This window comes from Ptychodera flava, chromosome 10, assembly GCF_041260155.1.
Source record: "Ptychodera flava strain L36383 chromosome 10, AS_Pfla_20210202, whole genome shotgun sequence".
Lineage (NCBI taxonomy): Eukaryota > Metazoa > Hemichordata > Enteropneusta > Ptychoderidae > Ptychodera > Ptychodera flava.
In genome coordinates this window covers 12897336-12916337 of record NC_091937.1, presented here as the reverse complement: position 1 = coordinate 12916337, position 19002 = coordinate 12897336, and the positions used below count along the sequence as shown (strand labels likewise).

General features: G+C 38.5%; 1 long non-coding RNA gene across 1 annotated transcript; it reads left to right on the top strand.

The window, feature by feature from the left end:
• The first annotated feature begins 7354 nt into the window (after nt 1-7354).
• Nucleotides 7355-17484, top strand: LOC139142040 (uncharacterized). The gene is made up of 3 exons (XR_011554286.1): nt 7355-7654; nt 11507-11622; nt 15976-17484. It is a non-coding gene; the product is annotated as an uncharacterized lncRNA (long non-coding RNA).
• Nucleotides 17485-19002: the final 1518 nt, after the last annotated feature.

Sequence of the window (19002 nt, the reverse complement as noted above, 5' to 3'; positions counted from 1 at the left end):
TCGCAAATTTGAAACTGTATTACATATTGTATAATCCAGACCGCGGAGAAAAAGTGTTCCCACAAGAAACACTCAGTAGACTTGAATGTGAAAATTCAGTTCAATCTACTATTAACTGCAATCTGTCTCTAGGGTGTCACAAAGGGATGCTACAAATGTAATACTGGAGTCTATCAGAAAAAGATGTATAATTTGTGAAAGAACAAAATATGTAATAAAGGGGCTAACCACGAGAAGCCCTACATCAAGCAGTAGACTTGAGGCCAAACATAAGTCTTTGGGAAAATGCTGTAGAAAGGATGATGGCTATAACGTCCAGGGGTATTGTAGCAGCAGAAGCACACTGCCACGGCAGCTGCTCCGACAGAACTAACGCAACAAAAGGCAAGCCTCGGGCAGGCCACAGGCTTGCCCCAGGCCAGCTCAGGCTCACATAGGCTTGCCTGGGTCTGCTACAAAACCCTTGATTTTACAGAATTCACAGCTTGAGCTTGTGTTTGATAGCTGGCATACCTTTACCAATCTTGTCGTGATTGGCGACAGCAGCTGGAAAATTTGTCGTAGCTTACGCTTCGTTGTTATAATATTCGACAAATATTCGATATAATGGCTAATATGAACACTTATAAGACTGAAGGACAGCCAGGGGCGTAAACAAGTGACAAGATGGAGTTCAGTTCAGATACAGCGCTGTGATGGAGATACTTGTAGAGCTCAGTAATTTTTCCTCACATAAATGAAAATTGGTCGAGGAAAGAAAATTGGTCAAGGAAAGAGCCGATACCGTGCAACAAAATATTTGGAAAATGGAATTCGATTGTATGGTCGTAAATGTCCAGAGTCGTTCATTGCCGTCCACACGACGTTAGGTCGTTATCGTTCAGCTGTCAGTGATTCTGATTCCGCTGGAGCCATTCACGTCATTTCCAAACCCGTCGAATATGTTCCGACGAAGATTCGCCCAAGAAGAAAATATTTCCTTCCTTCGCTATATATGTCGTTTTACGTTTCTGCCAAGTTTTCTTTTAAAAAGTACGCCGAAGTTTTCTTTTTTTGTTCTTTAAAATGTATGGACAGGCATCATTTCTCATCTCAAAATTGTATATGTCCCAGGACAATGTAAAAAAACACCCTAGCTGTCTTTATTTTTGGGCACATTACTAACGCTAGGATTTTTTTCAGAATCTGAATAACAGAACTATTATTGTTCAGAGTTTTCCACTGACTTTTGACGGCAGGCGTGACATCTGGCCACATTTTAGGTAACAGAAAAAATTGTGTAGCCTGTCCATTTACCACTCAGGCTTCCGTTAGGAGATGAAGCCATGCAAGTGGTTCTGAAAGTTTATTTAATTTACTAAACAACACACATCGAAACAGGTCCAATAATCATTATCATTCACACCATGTGAAGTGTTCCGTATCCACAGACCTATAGCAATATCCATTTTGATGGATTCTTACAGTATACAGCAGAATCCATTAGAGTATCCATCATTATCCAGTACTGAGAATCCAGCACCGGAATACATAATGGATTCCCCCAGTATCCAGCAAAACTAAGGCTGCGGGGAATACATGCCAAAATCCATTTTGGATACTAATGGATTCTAGTGTCACAATGCATTGTGGGTCTAAAAAACACAGACCTGGCTAGATTTTGAGAATCCATAAGAGTATTTATGATGGATACTAGCTTAGCCAGTGTAACGGAAAGTATGACTACTGCAGACACTTTTTTATGCTGAGTGAAAGCGTTGCAAAAGTTGAAACACCTAAAAATATTATCACTTGTAAATTCGTTTTGCAATCAACATTGGCAGTGTCAAAAACGCTTTTTCCTAAAGATCCTATACACATACAAATAAACAAATTCCAAAACTTAATGTACGTCAAGAACTACAACGTTAACGATAGAGGACTATGGCCTTTCATGATCAATCATTTGAGTCAAGACATGGATTGCGTTTATACTTATCAGCTTGAAACCCCCTCCCCCGATCAAATTGACCCCTCTCCTGCTGCAAGTTTACGTTTATCGATACCAGGTTTTGTTCGAGCTCGTTACAATTTGAGACGGTATATAGTGGACGGAATCGTTCATTACCGTCTGTGTAATAAAACCAAGCAAATATGTCATCGTGACGACGAGCTATACTCTCAAGAATTTGCGTCACATTGCCGAAAAAACTAAGAAAATCGCAGAAATGTAGAAGTGACCTTTACTAGCTCACTGGATGAAAATCCAAATTTAACATTCTTTATGCAATTGCATAAATTTGCATAAAGTTGGTCAGCTCCTTTACGCACCTTTATGCAGTGCATAAAGGTGTGTAAACATGGTGTCAGTGGTGGTGCCTATATGCATCTTTATGCACTTGTATAAAAGGGTTTAATGGCTCACTAAAATTATGTACCTTTATGCAATCCAATAAAGTTGCATAATTTTACGTGTGAGGTAAAGATTGTAAAACAACACTGAGGATGACAACTTACAGTCTCTACAAATTGAAAAGGACTATATGTGTTAAAGAATAGCTGGATGTATAGTGACACGGTCCCTCCACAAAAGGGACCGTGATAGTGAGAAACATATAATCACTTCCCTGGGCTCACACATACCCATCTGGAAACCATCTTGAAGGGCTTAGTGTTTGCACTTTGGAGTCCCCGCACTATAGTAGACACATATCCCTCCTTCAATTCTTATCATTTTGCAACTGTCTTTTTATCTTTCGACTGAAATAAAGCTTGCGTTTTGTATACCACAGTATATGTTGCTGCAGTCATGACGAAAATAGTGATAGGTCAGGCAATGGCAAGTCATGCAGGGCTCTGATTCATTGCTCCATAGACTCTCGAGGAAAACGGAGTCTATGATTGCTCCATTGTCTCAAGGTGTAAATAGCCATATGTCATTAACATATCAGGAAGGTTGCCATTGATATCGCCACAGCAGTTACACATGGGATACTTCCCTTTCGTCACACATCATTCATTCAAATGACAAATGTGTGGAGTCAGTAGACGACAGCCTATCTTGTGATAGTATTTGGTAGCCAGTATCATGACAGTTTGTGTTCGTGTCGGCTACACAGACGATCTGCCCTCTTGCGAGTTCGACTTTGTGAAAAAAGATATGGCCTGCGACCAAAATTGCTTATTTGACACATAACCAGGAGACCTGCATTACATTTTGCACCGGTATGTCATGAAGAAAATAGTGATAGGTCAGGCAATGGCAAGTCATGCAGGGCTCTGATTCATTGCTCCATTGTCTCAAGGTGTAAATAGCCATATGTCATTAACAACAATCAGGAGGAACCCCTTGAATGTATAAACAAAAGCGGTTTTCTTGCTTCAGTCACTGTTGCTAGAAAGTTTAACTCAAAATAGACTTTGTTCAAGTCTGAAATTTGCATCAAATTCTTGTAAACTTGTTTTCTTTTCCTTAACTTGTTAAAAGTTGATTGAACGCATTGTCATTGAGTTGCGCCCGAATCACATTTGCAGGATCGCTGTCAGCCGTACTGCACTATGGATGAAAAAAGGAATGTTATAAATTTGAAAGATTTTTGTGATGCATAGAAAATTATGAGTGAAGTTTGTGTGTGTGTGTGTGTGTGTGTCCCTGGACGTACCACAGATACGTCCGTGGAGTGTCTTGGCCGTCCTGATCATGCCACAGCTGAAAAGGCCAGCGTCAACAAAGATAAAATAATAGGTGTCAAAGGGATTATCAGGCCCTCCTGTACCCTTACATCCATGACCGCACAGACTCCACTTCTAGTGCATTCTACAACTTTTAAGAACGTCTACAGTAAAAAAAGTAACTTGAGTAGTTTTGCGTGAAATAAAGATGACCGTGATATAGCCGTGATTAAAACAGCCTTTGTTTGCTGTCTTACTCGACCTCAGCTGACTACCATGGCAAAAGTCGGAGACTGCTGAGACGGGAAGGCCATTATCAAATTTGAAAATTGTGAATGTATCGGTCGTTTTATCCATAGACTCTCGAGAAAAACGTTTTCCTCGAGGGTCTATGTTTTATCCAGATGATTTAGTGTCCTTTTCGATATTAAGTGGTCGAACCAAGGCCCCCGGTACGCACTCTGTGGTCACAATGCATATGCAGTACAGTCAGGGTGAAGTGTGCAACACAGACAAAGGGAATTATTTGTTTGAGTGTGCAACAAGCATTGTCAGGGCAGGGACTTCCCTAATTACCGTGGTCACGGTCCCTCCACAAAACCGTACCGTGGTCAATGTCGGAATGTGGAGAGGATGCCTGATGTCCTCCCACATTACGTGTATGGCATAATGTTATGAACACTCTGGTGCACGAATGCTTCAATCGTCGTTTGTGTGCAGAGGGTCTGTAGCTTGACGAAAACCCTATGATACAACTTGTCATTTGCATCGTGCGGGTTTCGCATAGTTACTATCAAATCGCCTGTGCCCTGGCGAGTGCATAGCAATTATCCGGCGAATCGACTACCTTTCAAAATCGAACAACGAATGTTTTAAATAATGAGTAAAATTAAATGCTGAACACAGATCGACAATACTGAAAATACTTTGCTGTAGCTGATGGCATCAGTAATTTGAAATACGCTCAAAGGGAACCTACTATAGTCATAGTTTCCGTATGAGTAAATCGTACAGCCAGCCATCGGTTAGCATGAATGTGAAAAGATACATCAATGCTGTAAGGTCAAATTATTTTGCTCTTGTAGGTAAGATGTGTCCTTTTTTTAAATTTTCTTGTGCTTCCTAGTGTACCAAGTATTTTCTGGTCAGATTTTAGAGTTGCAAACGTTGTATCTCATATAACGGTATGACCGCCAGGTTTGTCTATTGGGTATGTAAGTGTAAGAGTATCAGGGATAGACTTCTCCAAGTCTGTGGGCATATAAGTATCAAAAAATAATAAATTGAAGGACTAAACATCGGCAAACCGTTGTGTTAATGGTAGGCTATTGCACAGATCGTGGAGTGAACGCCGCCTGGTCAGCAAGTAACTCAACTGAAGAGAAAGCGCGACTGGGGCCAGTCTACACCTGGGACTGTGTTCCGTTAATAAATCCTGGGCTAAAATTTAATTTCCTAATAGTATAAAACAGCGTCTAATGTGCCTATCAGATATCATGAAGTTTGACGCTTGATTGTAAAATATTAGTGCATGTTGCTTTCTAATGCTGAATTCTCATTGAGAAAACAGAAAAGTATCAGGAACTTATTATGCTTTTCATATGCGCTGGAGGTTTCATTATGATTAGTACACTTTGCAAAACAGACGTTCAATTTACAGACATCAAAATATTTTTATATATTTCTGATATATTAAAGTACAGCGCCCGGAGCGCCCGCTGAAAATATTAACATCTGGATATCACTGATATATATGTCTGATATATGAAAGTAATGCGGCTGAAGGGAATGCTGAAAAATAAGTTCGATATTTTAAAGTAATGCGCTCGAAGGGCGCACCGACAACATTTTAACATACAGATATCTCTGACATATATGTCTGATATATTAAAGTTTCGTGCTAGCTTGAAGGGGGCTCTGAAAAAAGTATTATTAATATTAAAGTTAAGCGCCTAAAGGGCGCGCCATGAATGCAACCGAATGATGAAATTTGTCGCTTGCACGATGCATTGTAGGCAAGTATGAGTCCGTGTCAAAATTCTAAAACAGACTGAACCCCCTCCCCAATTGGACATTTCAAAAAACATGGTGACCCCCCTATCATCATAGTCAAAACGGGGTGACCCCTATGAATCTACTGCCCCCCCCCCCCGCCGAATAAACTGACCAGTCCCTTTAGTTGACTTTAGCAATTATGACTCTCAAAGGCAGGCACGTTTTATAACAACGACTAAGATCATAATCTTTCGCAAAATGCGCTCGTTCTTCATGCAGTCTCATAACGATTTGTTAGGGTTGTCATCGATATCGCCACAGCAGTTAAACATGGGATACTTCCCTTTTCGTCACACATCGTTCATTCAAATGACAAATGTGTGGAGTCAGTAGACGACAGCCTATCTTGTGATAGCATTGGTAGCCGGTATCATGACAGTTTGTGTTCGTGTCGGCTACACAGACGATCTGCCCTCTTGCGAGTTCGACTTTGTGAAAACAAGATATGACTTGCGACAAAAATTGATAATTTGACACATAACCAGGAGATCTGCATTACATTTCACACCGGTATGTTTTTGAATATTGCCAATATACTCTTCGCCAGTGGTTTAATTCAACCAAAGGACCGTGCTTCAACCACATCAAAAATCGACTCGGAGGCGAGTCAAGGCTGTTCAGTGGCAATGTTAGCTTCACCGCTCGAAAGTTATTCTCGGAAACAGGACGGCAGCATTGGTCAGGGCCGGATTCGCACATTATATGGAAAGCTGTGGTTATTTCTTCGAAAATATGTGATTGGGCTGCATACTTCTTCTTTGGGCCTTGGACTTTCGCCGCCGAAACGTCAATTAGCAAACAAATCACAAGATAGTTCAGTCACATGAATCCGTAAATTTTGATGCATCGATCTATCGTGATGAATTCTGAACTAACGCGCATTACTTTCAGAGTTAGGGGAATTATTTGTACTAGTTTCGAGAACTTATAATATCAGTATACCCATTGATATAAAAAATAGACCGTACTGCTGCATATCAAATCAACTTTTAGACGATGAACTTCGAAGTTTTACATTGTACACATTTTTATATTAAAAACACTTTTCCGGAAAAGCGGGTGTATGGGAAAGATACCGCGACTGTAGCGACTATTGCTCAAGAAAATGTCTTTTCCACTTTCTGCATTTACCTTCGTGGTCCATTAAATCCAACGTCAAGTCATAGTGAACTCTGAGCTCAGTCCGCATGTAATTGCGACCGTGATATACGATGATGGATTCAAAAAAAAGTGCTAGAATTTCGCTTTTCCCGACAGTAGGCCTACATGTAGGCCCTACAGGTTGGTAGTTATTATATCAGACTGATTTCAAACCGTGTTCATATTTCCTAAAGTTTTAATTAGGCCTAATAGCTGCTATATTTTGACCATCTTGATAAAGATCTCGCCACAAGAATATTCATGAAGGTAAAAAATGCGTAAATCGAAATCCCATTGTGTACATGCTGAGAGGTAAACTGCACAGCTGGCAGCCTGTTGATGAAAATTGACCCCCTAGCTAGCTCGTAGCCTGCTGCTCTCTTTCTTTCTACCTCCATGCTTTAGCTGGCGAAAACGAATATATGGTTTAGTTAGCAATATTTTTATTTAACGAGAGCAAAAAAAATAACATTTTCTTCAAGATTGAGTGAAAAGTGATAGTTATCAAATTCTTTGCAAAGTTCGTTTCGTGAATATTTGAGCACTTGGGGAGCCATACTCAGAAGACGCCATTGTTATGGATAGCGTCGCGTCGCCTACTCAACAGCTCAACGTTGCGTTGCGTCGTCTATATTTTAGTACTGACACGTCCCGCCGGTGTCTAGGAATGTCCACTAAAGACTCTAATCTTGAAATCCTGGACCGTCTCGACGACTATGCGGTACGTTTGAATCTAGTGCCAGTGTGGTGATCACCAAAGAGTCCTGCATCAGCTGAACGGTTCTCGTGTAAGCTTACAATTTACCAGGTATGTATGTACAGTATAGCTATAGCTATTCACTTATTCTTGACCAGCCAAAGTGTCTGGGATACGTCTACTCCTTCTGGTATAAACGTGTCCAGCAAAATCTGTATCTGGCAAAGTATCGAACGTTTGTTTGTTTTAAATCATTGATATTCCTGATAATTTCTAACGAATAATGAACATCGAATTTCCGGGTCACTTTATGCTAATGAGTGTTGATACCTGTCAGGGACTGGACAGAAATTACGGGCGGGGGGATTGATTGGTGTTTTTAGAGGCCTGTGTTGGCACCAGATTGTCTCACCAGAAAATTTACCAACCAGATACAGTTTCAATGGAAAACAAAAGGTAGTCCTCCTACATACTTAAACAAAGGCAATCCCAGGGATCAGCAAAAGTGCCTTATAAAATGGAAAATAATGACCCTTCAAAAAGTGTTAGCAAGGAAAAGATTGTCCCTCCAAATTTTCATGTGCCCTGTGAGTCACAGTCTGTATAAATGATATCTTAATAATTGACATATAAGTTCTCATTTAACTTTGAACTGTTAAAGAATACTTTTAACCTTTACAAAAAATCACTAGGGTGAAAGTCCAATATCACATTTGTTGTTCACATCTGTTCTTTCAACCAATATTCTCATTGTGCACATTTTCAATTGCCAAACATTTACATAAGCACAGATTTAGCTTGTGTTGTATTTCAAAATACCTTTTCATATTTTCTTCAGAGACCAGAATGTACATGTTTAGTGAATCAACATTCCGGTGAAATTCCAAAATCAAATTTCTTGCACACACATTCACTAGTAACCAGCTCAATCTAATCAAGTGCATTAACAGTGTACAAAATAACACCTGTCCGGCAGTCCGAGACTGGTTGTTTTTCTGCAGGACTTGTAAAATAAAAAAGTTACCAGTCTGGCGGACAGGTTGACTTTAGCGTGGGGAGTCTTCTTTAAAACTATGTCTGCTATTTTTTCTCTGGGCTCCCATTCAAATTTTATGGCAAGACAGTTTTCTTTCCCGTGAATTCATCCTACTCAACAGCGCATAACAAAAATACTTAGGCACAAAAAGCAATCGCAGTATCAGGACTGGTAAGTTTTTGGCAGGACAGGCAACTTTTGAAGTTACCAGTCCTGGTGACTGGTTGATTTTTTCCACAAATTTCGAACACTGGCATTAATATCAATAATTAAGCATCTATAAACACATTTATTGCAAAAAATCATGGTTTCCTCATGGACTACAATGTATATTGAATAATCCAAAAATCAAATTTTTTGTACACAGATGTATTTTGCATCCAAATTCCAACTACTAGAATTACATAAATCATCAAACATGGATAAATGTACATATAATGCATGTTGCATAGGGGAAAACTGTCAATATTTTGCCTAACAGATTCCAATGTATTAAATTTGATATTTTTTTGGTAAAGCACTGTATTGGCCACATCTTGTTTTCAAATAGTTTCAATAGTTGCGCAAAAATGGTAACCCTGCCCCAAAGGCATGCATGACAATTCAAAATGCTTTTTTAAAAAATGGACCCCAAAAAAGGCCTTACCCCCTGTAATTTCTGTTCAGTCTCCATGAAAAGTAATCCAAGGAACACATGATTTATACGCTCTATTGTTTGTTGAACCTCTACTCAAAATGGCTGTGCATGAAGGTTAATAATAAGATAATGAAGATTTGCTATCCTTTATTTTCTTTTGAAACTGTAATCAGTTGAATGTTGGCCAATTTTTAATTCAATCCCACAAGTCCACTTATTAAAGCTCAAATTTATGTATGTACAATGGCTCAGGACAGAATAGGGCCCACTGATATTTTTTGACCTTTTTTTCTATAGTCATAGGAGACATTACATTTAATGATTTATGTTGTCAATTTATTTCCTTTGTCACAATAATAGTATTAATTTATAGAAGGTTATAAATAATGCAAAGTTACATGTACATGACGACTAGCATGTTTAACCCTTTGCACCCTGACCCCCTGGTACTCTATGACGTCATCAGACATTTATGTCTGAGTCGGGTTCAAAGGGTTAAAGAACCACTAGCTGTAAGTTTTGAAATTTGTTTACCTCAAAATACATGTATCTCCCCATTTTGTCCTGGTTTTCTCTGAATTCTGCCCTATAGTATTGTTTATGTAACTTATGTGACAAATTATTGATATGTTGGACTTGCACAACTCTACAAATTGCTAAGGACTGTGATTTTTACTGTGTGCACCGGTAGGATTTCTCCGAGAGTGCCCCTGCTTTGCAAACATAGACAATTACTCATACACTGCAGCACAAGAGAGTTACCTGTATGACCACGGATAAGGCTAATTCACGTGCCGCGAGCCAAAGTTCAGTTTGCATGATTAGCATTTTAACCTAGTAGAAATAGGTGAATTTTCACTCTAATTCACTTTATCGATTAATCTTCACTGTTAAATCACATTTAATGAGGCCTTGTATGTGCATAAAGTGGTGACCTGTGATATGTGTGTTCACGAATTCAACCTGTGCTGGCCGGTAAGGGACTGGAAAAAATTTATAGGGAGGGAGGACGAATTTTTCAAAACGATGCTGAGAAAAGTGACTCTCCCCAATCGTTATGCTGTCCCTGTACGTGCTATAGTCAACGTCAATAATATTTTATTTGACAGATCTTAAGTAATTCATGATGTGACGCCTCATCCCACCAAATATGAAGGCTATTGCACTAATACTGGCAAATAAGTTAAATTCAGGTCAGAGGTCATCCTGGTTACTTGATATTTTTGCTGTACACTTTCCTCCCATGATGGCCGTCCAGCAAAAATCAGACCTATAGCCATATTGGCTGGGTCAAATGTCATCCTGGTCGCTTGATATTTTAGCAGAAATCTTAGTTAACATAATCAATCATCTCTTTCCACTAAACTTCAGACCTCCACCTCTGTTAGCTACAGTGTTGGGTATTGAAATTGTTTAACATTTCACACTACCGGTATGACTGAGGTGAGCCCAACTTCACTGCGGGAATGTATGAACTACATGCATTAGCATGAACTCTGTGTGACCAAACAATTCAGAGAATGTTGCGCCCTGAGTGGCCCATCAAATGATGAAGTAAGGGCCATTCAACATTTTATCGCATGAATTGCACAATGCTCTGTGCATTACATTGGACTGCTTTGTGCAGTTTGTGTGAAGATTTCAGTGCAGATATGCACAGTATACAGGGTTTTTGCTTGTATGCACTGTGATGGGATTTAATGTTTTGGCAAATATTTAATCACATTGCAATCTTTATCTTGTCCAAAATTGCATGTACAGTCCCAGTGTTAGTTAATAATAAGTGTATACATGACCAAAATTAGAACATTCTCACAAACTTATTTTGGCTTGACGTTAAAATCATAAAAACAATGCTAGAAGATACAGCTAGTGGGGGCTTAAGTTAACATGAGATTAATTTAATCTTACCTAAACATGATATGTCATTTTATTTCTGTTTCTGCTGAAAATGAAATGTGGTGTTACTTTCAACATGCACATTTTAGATATTGATATGACCATGGATGTAAAAAGAGTCAATTTTTCATCAATGGTCTGACAGTCTACCAGCTCTGAGATACTGCAGGAATGCATAGTGCAGTGTGAATCCAATGAAGCTGAGCCTTTTCAGGCAATGAAAACGCTGATATATTTCTGATTCAAATATGTGTTGATGGACTGTCAGATTAATATGGTGATTCATCGTCATTATTGTCACGTGAAATCTGATGATTCATCATCTGTGTTTTAAGATAATTTAATTTTTCACAGTAGGATTTTTAACTCTTTTTATTTATTTCCTTGCAAGTTGCAGATCCCGTGGAGATATTTATTAGGCGTTGAACAAATAGGAAAAGTGTAGTGCCCCAAGGAATGACAGAGTCACACGAAAAGGCATGCCAACAACTGAGAAGAATATAAAAGGTATGTACTTTATACACATGTACAAAGTCTGCACTGATAAGTTTTTTGTTTAAAGTTGTGAACTTTGAAGGACATGCTAACCAAAGCACCAGTGTTGGTGAATTATGGTACATGAACATGGTTAAAGCCCGGGGCGAAATGGACCGGGATCCGGATTAATGCCAAGTTTGGGTGGGCGTTTGGGGGCATGGCTCTGCATAATGAGTCTGTTGGTAACGGTTGCTATCGTTCGCATTATCTGCGTAATCTGTTTGCTCTCAACTCACGCTCTGACTATAAGCTTAGGTACAGCCTTCGCAATACGCGAAAGAAAAAAGAAAGAAGGAAAAAGATCAATTTCATAAAAACAGGAGCGTGCTGAGTTGATCTACTGAAGTTTTTGCTGAGTTGATTTACTGAAGTTTCGGGTTCATGTCATCGTTCGAGAATGATCCGCCATATCTACATACGGAAATGGCGCCGTACGTAGTGGAAATAATCATCAAGAAAGTAATAAACATAAACATTAAAAATAATCCGAAGCTGGCAATTTCGTATGTTGAAATCACGAATTACCGATCTAAACATTGACTGAGAAACACGGTCAGGAAAATGGTAGGAAATAGGTGAACGACGCGACGTCATGACCGATCGCTAAAATAAAAAAAAAGTACACTACATCACGGAAGGGTCGAGATTTCCATGAATCTCGCATAACACGATATATGTAAGCGATTGAGGTCGGCTGCACGGTTGCTTTGAGGGTGACCCCGGACAACTCATCACGAGTTATGTTTATTTTCGGAGCAATGGGATGAACCACGGACTGGGTTCATAGGTATCTTCGTTATTGAAGAAATTAAAGTCCAACCTTTGTCGAAATCTTACGATGTAGTGCCAACTCAATGAGCCGATCTCGGACACACGTGTCACGTATCAATAGCTGCAATAGGCCGAATCCTTTCAAAGAAGATCGGGTGATGACGGCTCACTTGCTCACCTTGACCTGACATTGACAAATACAGTTTTGATGTCTTTACAAGCTTTGTTTAATTCTCATAACAGAAGTCCAAACGTTACTGGGGCAACCGGTATGTCAAAACCTTACCAACCCTCCGAACACGACATGTCACTGCCATGTGTGAGATCACGTGTACATATAGTTATACACAAACCATACGGCCGTTTTCAGGGCTAGCATTTATATCAAAAGCGACTGTAGCGTACCGGTACTTTCGGTCGTAGATTTAGGGGGCTGTTTAAAAAAAATGGCTCTCTTTGACTGATTGTAATTAAATTTATCATTTAGTTGTTTTCGATGTCATTGTAAACTATGGACTCTGCCTGCAGTTCTGTAAAATACAGTGTATGCACTTTTCGCTAGGATACATCGTACCGTACATGTCATGCATTGATTTAAAGCCGCACTTTTCAATCCCTGGTTTCTCGCATTAGTGGAGTTCTCCTCCCTGTCAAACACATGGCCAGTACGATGTTTGATTTCTATAACATTAATTACACAAACTGATTTCAATCTTTTGTCACCTTTTGCTAATCCGGCAAACAGAGCTTATATAATCGTTTGATTGACGGTCCGGTTCAAATTGCCAACAGTCATTTATTCCCCAGCACCACACGCGAATTTCCTTAAAAAACGTCTTCCAGTCACGTTTGAATTTGAATATAACCACTGAGTTCAATCGGCAGCAGCTTCGTGCTGACTGCTTGGCAGTCTGTCAGTGTTTTTGCGGTCGGAAAAAACTAAAAAGTGGCATTTTCTGTATCGTGTGCCTCATGTTACCTGCTTGGTGTCCACTTACACAATGAACGCCGCCATAGGTTGGCGCCCTTTTAAGGGAGGCTCCGCCTTTAACCCTTTTCCTGCCAGACAGTAATAACTGTATCACTTCCCCATCAGCCAAGTCAGTAAAAAGCGGTATTGAGCCAAAACATGACGTATTTTCACCCACTTGGCTTGGTATGTTATAGCATCTTTTGTCCAAAAAAAATCAACTTTACAGTATTATGTTTCAATAGCCTTCAAATGTACAGTATTATGTTAAAATACATCATATGGAATATGTTGTGTTCATTAATTTTAACCATCTTGACCTGGTGGTGAAATATGGACTTGGCAGGAAAAGGGTTAAGTTCACTGGACCGATTGTGATATCGAACTGAGTAACTGACTGGACTTGCCTGAAATTTATTGGTTTTTAATGCAAATGTTACGTCTAAGTCATCTTTCAAAAACTTGCTGCCGGCCGTGGCAGTAGCTTTACAGTTGTTACATGGTGGCAAGTCCTTGTCGAATCGACGACTGCTGCATAAACAGTCACTGAAGAATCTGTGCATGCATTTACAAGCACTGGATATTTTTACCATTTTTAATCAAAAACCGTTCGTATACGTGTATGATGGTGACAAAAACAACATAAGGAATCTTGCGTACATTGTTACTGATTACTTTGACCAAACAAAAATCACCCAAATGCTGAACAATGATCATACAGAACTCTTCAGGTTGCAGGATTAAATGACCCCAAGCCCGATCTCAGTCAACAGTGCCGGGCTCGACGTCTACTCTATCAAACTGGACAAGAGAATATACTAAATTTACCTTGAAAAAAATTCAAATTGTGTATCATATTGAAAAAAATCTACTGGGGCCACGGAGCGAATTTAAAAAACCAACAAAACCAACAGAAGCAGTGGAATGATCATTATTGTGCAAGGTCGCTGCATTATATGTCAGGGTAAAAAACTTGTAGCTTTGAAATTTGTGGACGGTATAAAAGGCTTAGTGGTACAAATGTTTATTCATTGTTGACATCGTATCGATCTGATTGACACAACAAATGTTTGATTGTGCATCCCCTCGTGATTGGCAGCTGTTTGAAAGCTTTCCCCTATTGTTCTTTGAATGCTTCGAACACGTCCACAGCATCGCAGCAGTTTTTGCATCAAAAATCAACTTAAAATGGATATAATGAGAGAATTTCACCAACAAGGTGATGCCACAAGTATTCACAAAAGTAATATGTTGGAACAGTGCTTTAATTTACTCTTTGGTTGTTGAAAACTCCACATTTTCGGGAGCATTCGTTGATGCTGTTACCATGTGCCACTCATGTTGGATTATGAATGCCCAGGGAGATAGGGGGTATTTATAGGCTCCGAGTCCCCCTGCCTTTAATCCATACTGGCACCCATACACAGTCAGTTCAGTCTTTGATTTGGGTGATTCCCCAGCATGACATGCCCTCTTTTTATTCAATATATGTAAATGTTACAAGGCACTGTAGGTCAAAGCTGCATGGTACAAAAATATTTCTACCTCAATATTCCATCCTAATTTGACAGATTTAATATTCTACTGTATATGTCTTACTGTATTAGTTCTCGACCAACGTACAAAGACTTGGTCCATTTGCTGAAGCATTAATTGATGATATGTTTTGCAAAATTAATAGTGGAAGCACGACCATACACCATGTGTCTTGGAGATACATTGATGTTAGTCTCTCCTAACAAAAACAGGAATATTTAGTAAATAATAAAATAGGCAATGAATCAGTGAAAAAACATTTTTATCTTCATATTTGTATATTATGGCATAAACTTGTCAGTTTGATGTGCAACAGTACATAGATGACCAGTTTATTCATCAAGGGAGCATTCAGTTATTACAGCCAGCACAATTTGAATGGGTTGGGGTTCACTTTAAATTGTTAAAAAAGTAGTTAAAGTGTTCAAAACATTTTTTGGGAGATAAAATGATTCGCTGCATTATTTCACTCTCGGTAGTCATTTAACTGTAAATCTGAACAAAAGTATAATTATCTGCCACATAAACATCTTGCCTTGGCAACTCTGAGGCTTGTCTTATTGTAAATCGAGCTCACTGAGAGCAATGAACAATTTCTATTACTTACATATTAAAGATATAGCAAGTTTTGTCAGGGAAATATTTAACAGTGACCTGTTGACCACTAGTACCATGAAAATAGAAATGTTTAGTGAAATTCCAATATCATTACTGTTGTCCACATCTGAACCTTCAAAACACCTATTTGAATCAAGTACATTTGTATCAATTGTCAAACACCTCAGAAAGCACAGAATGTGTTTGTTAAGCATTGTAAAAAAATTATTCATAGTTTTCTCATAGACTCCAGTGTATAGTGAATCAACATTTCAGTGAGATTCAGAAATCAAATTTCTTGCATACATATCAACTTTTAACCATTCTAGTCTAATGAAGTACTTTCAAATGAATTATCAAAGGTCTATAAATACAAAGATTTAAACAAAAACAAACTAAATGGATAATGTACAATTCTGGTGATTTATTCTGTGTATCGTTATTTACAGAAATTGAAGGACGCAAACGGGGCTATCCAAGGACTAGCATGAAGCTGAAGACATTTGATAGTTGTGTGTGTTTCTTCTGAGGACAGCGAGCAGGACAGAAGTTGCAAGGGTGGTGCCTTTATTCGGAGACACTTGCCATGGGATAGAGAGAGAAGTGAAACTGCGTACATTATGGAAAACACTTGCATCAAAGGAAATGCATATTGAGGCTACCTTGCATTGAGGGCGTGGCCCCAATCAGACCAGAGCCTGAGGATGAGGATGGTGGGCCACACTGTACTAGAGATTTCCCACAATACATCATGATTTGTACCAATGTAGATTCCCCTGTGAAGTCTACCATGTCTCCCATGTGTAGACAAATTCCTGGACCACGTGTAGAAATTCTGAGAACGTACTTTTAAAAACACCTTTCTTCTCAATTCCCATTGTAAAGGATTAAGAAAATTGTGCTTGATTGAGAAGGATTTTTGTAAATTTTCACTGATTGTGTCCTCAGCCATACAGAATAAAGTGATGGAAAGTAGGGAGAATTGTTGCACCTGTTTTATGAAACAAAAGGATATTGATTTTTTCCAAATAGAACAGACAAAAGAAATTTACATGCTAACTATTTTCAGAGAATGACCCCTTCAGTTGGTAATAACTTGCTTCCCAAAACTGTGACATTTGTAGTACATGAAGAATGTGACTTTTATGGTTATTTAATGGTTTCTTTGAAATTTATACTGCAATATTTCAACGTACTTTTAATAAATATAATTAATCAATTATCGTGAGACTTCACATTATTGCTTTGATGCAGAACTGAAAAAGTTACAAGAAAACTAACGTCGTTGGTACAAATCGAACAGCATTGTGGGTAATTGATTGTACTGTGGGCCATGAGCCGTTATACAGACAAATGACAATATCAACAGCGCTGACAACTCATTACAGGACAATGTTTAATGTATAAGCATATGTTTTTGCATTTTCTTGATTCTGCTAAAAGCTCAATGATGCATTTTTAGTTTTGAACAAAGACCACTCAACTTTTGAATTTTATTGACTAGATACAGGCTGTACTCATGTTATTACACCGACGAGTCATAAACAGTGATTATTTGTATAATTGTATTTTTTGGGAATTTCTTCTATTCTTGGTCAAGAAATCTTCTCTGAGACCACAACTCCAATTGATTTGAAAGTTGGTGTGGAGGTTTTTAGGGTACAGCTCAGTAAGACTGTTTCAAATTGTGGTGAAGTTTGCATAATTGTATATTTGGCAAAATTTTTACCATTGTCTTTTGCCAAGTCTTTTTTTTTAAATCGCTGCTTCAATTGTACAGACGTTCAATGAATGACTTGAAATATTGTTTTCAAAAGTCTGGTTATATTATTGTTTGTGATTTTTTTTCAGAAACCGCAGCTTTTGTTTAACACATGTATGTGTCAATTATTGTAAATATTTCATTGGATTAGTATTATTCAGTGAATAAAAAGGACATTATTTTTTTAATTGCATAACAGTTGTATGAACTTAAATTGTTGATGTGTGTAGTGTAACATGTTACATGTGAGTATGAGTAAAATGAAAGAATACTAGTATATCATGAGAATACCGGTAATACATTTTAATCAATATGGTAGATATTGTGCACACCATCCTATGGCAACAGCCTGCACATAATTCTGTAAACACAAAATGGAAGAATGCAGAAAAGATATTAAATATCTGCAGAAAAGATATTAAATATCTGCGCTGTACATATATATCAACTTGGTCCTGTTTGTTTCCCGATAATAGAACTAACTGCCCCATATCTATTTTCTAAGCATGTCTATGCATCATTACCAGTGTAATGCACTGAAGTAAGGCCTTTTGAAATGGATCTGTCAAAAATAACATAAAGGATACACAGGCCATGTTTAGAAGCAGAATACAAGGTTATTTTGGTATACAATTATGAAAATAAAATGATGAAACAGTACAAAATGTGCAAAAGGTACTGGTTACTGTTTCAAGTAAATACCGATTCATGAGAAATTCAAAAAATTAAAAGGAATGACAGCAGAGCAGTGATATTTTATTCGATTTCACGCAAGGTACCATGGGAAAATTTAAGGCAAGAGGGTGGATTCCCATGATCACTAATTTCACGCAGAATCCATTGAAATCCTGCACAGGATTATTCAGGAGACTGTCTTATGGAATCCATTAAAATGCTGTAAGGATTCTGATGTGGATTCTAAAAGTGTTCCGTATATAGAAGAATCCATAATTGGATACCTTAGGATTCCCTGAGTACCCACAATGGATATCTCTGGATTCCCTTGGATTCTGATTGAATCCACGGAGGAATCCACAACAATGCTTGATGGATTCTGGCTTTTTCACATAGTGTCAAGTAACTAAGAAATTTACCAGGTCCAAGGGATATATCAAAAAATGACAAAAGCAATGGGGTAATCTTGAACCACGAAATACTTTTGGTACCACTTGTCCGGAATGGGTACGCGTACCCTGCCAGCTGCAGCTAGCTGCCCCTGTCAAAATTGACCCAAAGCGACAAATCTAATACAACGTTACCGGAAATTTGATAAATATCTGATAAACATTACGTCGATGGGCAGTTAGTTTGTTCAAGCGGTTGGTTGACAGTTGATGTCTTGATATCGATGATATAATACGTTGATATGCAGTCAGCAACAGGCTGCCCTAGTTACATTGTCCGCTGGTTCAGTAAAATTGGATATTAAATGTCTAAACCTTCGCCAATTTCAAAATTAAGACTTTCTACAGCTGAGTAGCATACACACGCAGATCTAGATCGCTTAAATTTGATAATTTTCTCTAGATTCATTTTCAGAAGCATTCCTTGTCTTACTTGTTCGGCGTCGATTTTCAGACGAGCGTCCATTTTTAGTCACATTTTTAGAATACCGCTTAGCCGTCTGATGACCTTAAAGAGGTCATCAGACGTCTAAACGGTATTCTGGTGCTGTGAGGTAACAGCAGCAGAATACCGTATAGGCGTCGGCGTA